The sequence below is a fragment of the Aulonocara sp. 'chitande type north' Nkhata Bay genome, linkage group LG16, assembly GCF_057382095.1.
Source record: "Aulonocara sp. 'chitande type north' Nkhata Bay isolate Kocher_YH1m ecotype deep benthic linkage group LG16, A_spYH_male_GT1.1, whole genome shotgun sequence".
Lineage (NCBI taxonomy): Eukaryota > Metazoa > Chordata > Actinopteri > Cichliformes > Cichlidae > Aulonocara > Aulonocara sp. 'chitande type north' Nkhata Bay.
This window is the reverse complement of record NC_141359.1, coordinates 5,176,359-5,184,134: the sequence shown is the minus strand read 5'-3', so window position 1 is coordinate 5,184,134 and position 7,776 is coordinate 5,176,359.

The window sequence follows — 7,776 nt, the reverse complement described above, 5'->3', positions numbered from 1 at the left end:
GTTGGCTGTTGGTGAGAATGTCTCTCCATAATCTATCCCCAACTGTTGGCTGTAACCTTTGGCTACGAACCTTGCCTTGTATCGGTCGTTTCCCTCAATGTCACTCTTAACGGAATAAACCCACTTCCCCCCCACTGTTTTCTTTCCCTTTGGCAAAGTGGTTAGGGTAAAAGTGTCATTTTCCCGTAACGAGTGAATTTCTTCATCCATGGCTTTGATCCAGTTCTTTGAGTTAGCTGATTCTATGGCTTCCTTAAATGTGTTTGGGACACCACACACTGCCCTGTAGCAGTAGTCTATGGTAGTGTGGATCTCATCGCCGCCACTGTTGGCAGCTACAAAGTCATTTAAATGTCCCGGTTTTCTTCTCTCCCTAAGAGGATACCTTTTGTTGACAAATCCATCACTTGTCACATTTGTCTCTTTTCGTTCACGCTCATCAGGTATACCACTTTGTGGACTTGTGTCTGTCACAATAGGTTCTGGAACCTCATTGTCCTTGTCACCTTTCTCTGAAGGTCTGTTAGCCATAGGCTGTCTTACTCTGCTACAGTCATCATTTAGTTCTCCCTCATCTGTCTGTGTTTGTCTTTCTACATTTACTTTGCTCACAAACTTAACAAGTCTATGTTTCTGAACTTTCTCAGTTTCAGGGTGGTAAACTAAGTAGGCGGGACTGTTCTTATCATAACCTACAAAGAAACCTTGGTCACATTTTGAATCAAGTTTCCCCTTGTCCTGTTTGTATGCATAGCACACAGACCCAAATTTCTGCATTTTTGACAAGTCTGGCTTTTTACCTGTCAGCATTTGGTAGGGTGTTTTCCCTGTTCGCTTATTAAAGCATCTGTTCCGTGTTACAGCAGCAGTTTGAATGGCATAGTTCCATAGGCATTTCGGTAGCTGACTCTCAATTAGCATGCACTTGCCCATCTCGAAAAGAGTACGCCACCCCCTCTCGGCTGTACCGTTCTGATGGGGTGAGTACGGGGCTGATGTCTCATGCTTAATGCCATTTTTCCTTAACAGGGTTTGGAAATCTCTGCATGTGAACTCTGTCCCATTGTCTGATCTAATGCATTTTACGTTGCCATATGGTGCAACATCCGCTAGAAATTTCTCTGCTGCCTGCACTGTATCAGTTTTCGTCTTCAGGAAATATACAAACACTGAGTTTGAATAATCATCAGTGAATGACTGCACATATTTGTACCCATCAATAGATTCAGTGGCTATCGGACCTGCTAAATCTGTGTGTACCATTTGTAAAGGAGCCTTTGCTCTTGTATCCGGATCTCTGTTTCGGGTTTGTGCAAACTTTCCCTGGATACACACTTCACATTCCTTTTCAGGTCTATCGGTTCTCCCCTTAATCTGCATACCGTTAACCACACCTTGCAATCTTACTACATCTTCATAGTTGCAATGACCTAATATCTCATGCCATGCCTGTATGTCATGACAGGTGTTACACTTATCATTACCCTCAACTTCAGTCTGCAAATAGTACAACTTGCCATACACATGAATGTTAAAGTTAGTACCGTCTTTGTGGGTCAACGTGTCCTGCCCTTGTTTAAAGGTGACTGTTGCTCCTAATGCAGTGGCTGACTTTACAGAGAATATGTTCTGGGGGTATGATGGAATAAACAGCGCATCTTTCAGCGTTGCTTTGCGTCGCTGGCCTGTATTGTCAATCAGGAACACCTCTGCGTCCCCCCTCTGTTGGGCGACGCCTCTGCACTGGGTACCGTCTGCCAGTTCTACGCTGTGTGACTCCGGTCTGAACGCGTCGTCGAAGCTCTTGAACTTGGCGATGCTGTTAATGATGTGTGAGGTAGCCCCAGTGTCCACCAACAGGCCTTTCTCCTCAATGCTGTACGCTGACTGCTGGACTTTGATGTCTACGCCCTTAATCCTGAAGGCATAATCTGGCGTTTCTGCTTTGGATCCGTTGCCGCTCTCATCTGCGACCTTCCGCGCGCCATCTTGTTTGTCTTTATGTCTACATGTGGTATCACTGTGTGTGCTGCTTTTGCAATGACTGCACCACGTCCTCCGTCTGCACACTTTTGCTCGGTGGCCTTTTAGTCCACACTTGAAACACACAATGTCCACATCGCTCTTGTATCTGCATTGTGCGCTGGATCTCGTGTGCTCACGCCCGGTTCTTCCTCCTGTTTTCATTACGTTGTCGCTACACTCGGATGCGCTTGACTTTTCAGTGTCTTCGAAACTCCGTAGCTTTGTTTTGAACTCAGCAAATGTCATATCGTCTTTATCGTGAGTAACGTGTATTGCAAATGGCTTAAAACTTTCAGGTAGACCTTTTAAAACCATAGCAATCAATAATCCATCACCTAAAGTCTCTCCCGCATTGCGCAGTGCTGTAATGGTGGCCTCTGCTCTGATGACATAGTCTGTGACAGTCTCTTCCCTCTTTTTCTGAAGCGATGATAGCGTGGTGTACAGGTTGATGATTCGGGGCTTCCCCTTTCCAGCGTAGTAGTCCCTCAATATTTCTAATGCTCTTCTCCCATTATCAGGGGCATCTCTCATAATCAGTGAGAGGCTTTTATCGTCCAAAAATTGGATTAACTCAGCGTAAGCGTCAGCGTTCTTCTTACCGTCTGCTGCTACTTCAGCCTCACTGTTCGGTTCCTTCAGAACAGTGGCTTTTAATCCCAACAAGTGCAAATATCCTAGCACCTTAGTTTCCCAAAGTTCATATCTGGTCTCATCTCCGTCAAACATGAGTCGAGGCAGCCTGCTTGCTCCTCGTTGATCCATGTTGCTATTTAGCCGTTAGCCCGCTATCCGTTGTGGCTCCGGATCTTCATGAGAAAAAACTCTTCTTCGAGTCGGCCCTGGGCCCATAACCTGTTGAGTATTGCAGCATCGACAGCGATCAACTCGAAGGAAAATGACGACGGAGGCAAAAATGTCCTTAATATTTTGGGAACTTTATTCCTCATTAACACGCGGCAAAACTTTTCTCATGGGTGCCATTTTCGTTGTGGTATACTTTTTTTTTCTTAGGGGCGTGATGACGCAGCATCCGTGCTCTTACAATGAAACAGTGCCTCCTTGTGGTGGCAACTAAAATACTGTCTCTGTTAAACCACAGTAACCATAATGCAGTTAAACACTGTACAACATGAGTACACACAATGAATATCTTAACAACTGATAACGGAGACGACGACAACAGACGACGAGGACAGGGAGGAACAGGAGTTTAAATGCACCAAGGAGACATTCAGAGAAAACTCAGGGCAACTGGAGACATTTAAGGATGCAGGGACTGACGGAGACGGGGAAGACGTCTCACCCCCAAAGCTCTGATCCTAGAATCACCCCTGGCGCTCACCCCAAACCGGTAGAGCCAGATGGCCTCGCCCCTCCTTAAACAGCTTTCTTTCTGTTTAAAGGGAGTTTTTTTTCCTACTGTCAGCAAAATGCTTGCTCATAGGTGCTCATCTGATTGTTGGGGTTTCTCTGAATTATTGCGACCCATGATCGGATAGATGGGTCGCAAAGGGTAAAAAAAATCGGATTTGATGCGCTTTCGCCTGCAGTGTGAACGTAGCCTTAGTTTTTCCAAGTTAAGACAACTCAAATAAATTGAGTTGATCAGCATTTTTGCATGAAAAAAGTACTGGTAACTTATTTAAATCTAGTTCTAATAACAAATTGATAAAAACTGAGTTCAGTCTACTTAATATTTATAATTAAAAAGAATAATAAATTTTACAGTGTACTTAGTGTTTGTGATGACAGATAATGAGTCTTTCATATCCCTGGGGAGGAATTTGGGCTAACTTTTCTTTGCTGAAGGTTTGCAGATTTAGCCACACTGGAGGGTTTTTGAGCATGAATGCCATAAATGGACTGTTTAGTCACGCCAAAGCATCTTAACTGGAGTTAAGTCTTTCACACACTTGCTGGTGACTTTTGAATCATTGCCTTGCCTTCATATCCCAAGTGCACTTGCACTTTAATCCATGAACTGAGCCATACATTAGCCACACAGGTCCTAAAGCAGCAAATCAGCCCCAGACAATCACACCACTACTGTTATACAGAAATGCTGAAATTATGAGCAAGGCTATCAAAAACAGTGGAAACTATACTTTCATGTTTCGCACGTTACACAGCGAAGCCACTTTCACAGAGCAATTTGTCAGCTGATGTGTAAATGTATCTGTTTTCTTTACACCTAAATAGACTGCAACTGCAGTTCTCAATTCCACCTAACATATTAAACATCTTTTACTATATGTTCAATAAATTATCCTTTAACAAATTACTCACAACATAACAACATAAATGTACTCTCTAAAGTGTTGGATGTCATAAAACTGACCAGGCTCACATTTTAATTCTACTCCTGTTCTGCAGTGCTTTGCGAGTTTTTATTCGCAGCTTTGCTTTCAGCTGTGTTTGCATCACTTGTGCTAGAGTTTACGGTTTCCATCTTTCTGGTAATTTTAGCACTACTTTGTTCTGCTGCCTGTCACCCACTGCAGTAATGTCCAGTGCAGGGTTGTCATTCACTGTCTTCTTTTTTTATTAGTCACTGTGCGACAGTGTTCCAGACAAAGCTTACTTAAAAGTGCAATGATAGATTCAATAAATAAAGTAAATTTACAGTTATGCGACTTAATGTAAATTGCTACTTTCCATCTGTGTCATTTGTGTTATACTTCAAGACACCACGTAGAATAAGGCAGCATAGTGTGATCAGAAAGCCTCTAACAAAAGAAAACTTGGCCAATTGCTTTATTTTATAGTAGCTAAAAGTTTGAGCAGGACTGTTTTTCTTGGCTGCTGATCTTGATAATTAGGAATACACAACTGCCAAGTTATGAATTCAAAAAGATGACTGATTAACATTCCTCATAAACAACTTATTAATTTCCTTTCAGGCAAAATCCTTTCAATGTCCTAACAGTTCATAAGGAGTATGTGTGAAATATTTATAAGATGGGGTAAGTGGGCAATTTGTGCCAAACTAATGACAAGAGCACTAATTACTTAAGTTGAAATGGGATTAGACAGGTTTTTTTTGACTGGAATAACTACCCACATCAGCCATTCACTGCTGACAAGAACCCAGGCTGTTGTGACACACAGCACTAATAAAAGTGTGCCATTTAATTACGGCTCAGGTTTTTTCTCATAATAAAGCAATGCATTTTCAAGACTACGCTTGATGTTTCAGGAGATTTGTATTTACACCCCCAGATGTAATTAATAAGACAAAATATTGCCGGCCGCTGGAATTTGAATGGCAGTGCTGGCAAACACACAAAGCTGTTAATAAACAATATGGAAATGGGATTTCCTGACCACCTCTGGAGGTTTCGACTATTCCAATGTGCTTGTGCACTGAATACAAACGAATTCAACCTTTTGAAAGTGGCGCAGGGAACAGTTCAAAATCCTTGTTAATAGTTCGACATTTATTTCAGTCCCCCAGCAGTGGGATAATGCTCAGAACCACAGTAGGCGACAGCATCCGCCCCCTGAATCCACCCCATACAGCTGAAACAGAAGGTTATTGCTGATACGGCTAGGCTATGAGGGCTTTTATCAGACAGCAAAAAACAATTAAGGGTGTCAATAATGAGAGAATAAGAGGGGTCTTTTGTAGACAGCCTTTTGTGCCCGAGGCCCCTCTGGCATGAAAAGACCTAGACACACTATTGGACCTCCCCCTCGCTGGTGTCCCTATGTAGTCATTAGCTACTGATAAGCCAAGGGAGGAGGCACAAAAGATTGAACACAGGATCCAATTTGGGAGGAAAAAAAGATGAGATGGCAGATGCTGTGCGCTTTACATTTATGGTGTATATGTTGCTCTCATTAGAAAGATTTCTAATCGAGATCAAAATATATTATACTGCCTTTTATTGTAGGATTTTTCATTTCATTTTCATCACCCGAACACAAAATGTAGTTATAACATGACTGCTGTTCATGGTCTTCCCAGATAAATATTCAGCCCAGGATTTTTCCTCACTGTCCTCCTTCTGACTGTGATTGACACCTGCATCCGTCATGGCTTGGGAAGCAGCCAGCTACGCTTGTGCTATGGGTCTGCATGGCCGATCATGGGGGTCCCACCCTCGGACCCTGGCTGCTGGAGCCTGACGGGGAATCGCTTGCCCCCGATGACACGTTTAGGAAGTAGTGCTGGCTGGTAATTGTCCTGTGCCAGCAGGGAAGACAGAGGAATACAGGCCCAAGACAAAGGGAGGAGAGGATGAGCGTGAGGGATGAGGCCTCCAAATCTTTCATGGGAAAGGACGTGTCTAGACATCACTGCTTCAGAGTGCTTTTCAGTATGACATTGAGTAACTGTTGCCACCCCCCACCTTTTGGTGGCATTAGGATGGGAACGTTGGTTTGTATTTGAGGCGGAGGTGGCGAGTACAGATTCAGAGATCCACAATAGAACTGGTGCTCACCCTTGCTGATACGACTCAATGGCAGACATGTGATACAGCAGGGTCACATGTGATACTGCACTCATTTCTATTAAATATGATATTAGATTTATGTTGCATGCAGGCGGATAATAAATTGTACATTTAAAGAGCTTTCATTTAAAATAGTCCAAACCAAGAGTTGATTCTTAGCCACACTGAAGGCTTCTGACCTGAGATAACAGTAGGTGCATAAGTGTGTATAGTCAAAGTTGAGGGGTTTATTTTGTTTGTTTTCATTTTATGTAATTTATTTTAATGAGATGGATTTTGTGAGACTGCATCCGTTCCTTTAAATTTGCAAGACAGACATTATCATGCTCAGGGTGTTATGGCCATAATGTATATTTTTCAAGATAGAACAATGGCATAGTTGGTGGATCAGCTGTATTTTTGATAATGTTTGGTGGTTGCATAATAACAACAACAACAACAACAATAATAATAATAATAATAATAATAATAAGAGACATTTTGCTTTCTTTTCATCACTCGTTGTTGTTTTTTGAGCATCTTACAATTTGCTCCTGTCCTGTAACTGTTTCTGAAATTTAAGTCATAAATGTGTAATGAGGTCACCATCCATTTATGAATGATTTATGCAAATGTACAACTTAATTAGAATCACAGAATATTACGAAAAATGTCTGAGTTCTTTACACTAAATTTATTATTTTAATTCAAGCTGTGTGGATGAGGTGGCTAATTTATACCTTACATATATTTGTTATAAAATTATACTGTTACACATTAACAGTGACAGCTGTGACTACTCTTTGCTCCTATACTTTGAATTTAAGAGTCAAACAAGACAAATATAGACGGGAAAATTTAATGTACCTCTACATACACAAATATATATGGAGTTATAAATGGGAACATCTGCAGTACAAAGCTGGGGTGATCTATGCCCAGATCCCATCAACATTGCATTTGAACATGTGCTAGTGCTCTGTACATGCATGTGTAGGGCAGGAGGGGGATGGGGACAGAGAGAGGTCAGTGGGTCAAGGCTTTAAGCAGGTTGTATTTTGAACTACTTACTGGTTCTTTAATAAACCTTTGACACCCCTCACTCCCATGGGGCCATATATCCCTAAACAACTGTGCTGCCCTGCTGCCACCCACAGTGGTGAGCTACAGGAGGGAAACAGAGCTGCACATTTAGCCTTCTAACAGACGCATACAACCAGTGTTTATTTCTTCTTAGTTGATGTTTTTTCAAAAGACTTTGTGGGTGCTGTGAATGTATGTTGCTGTGGTAATGACCACTTCATGTTGCATC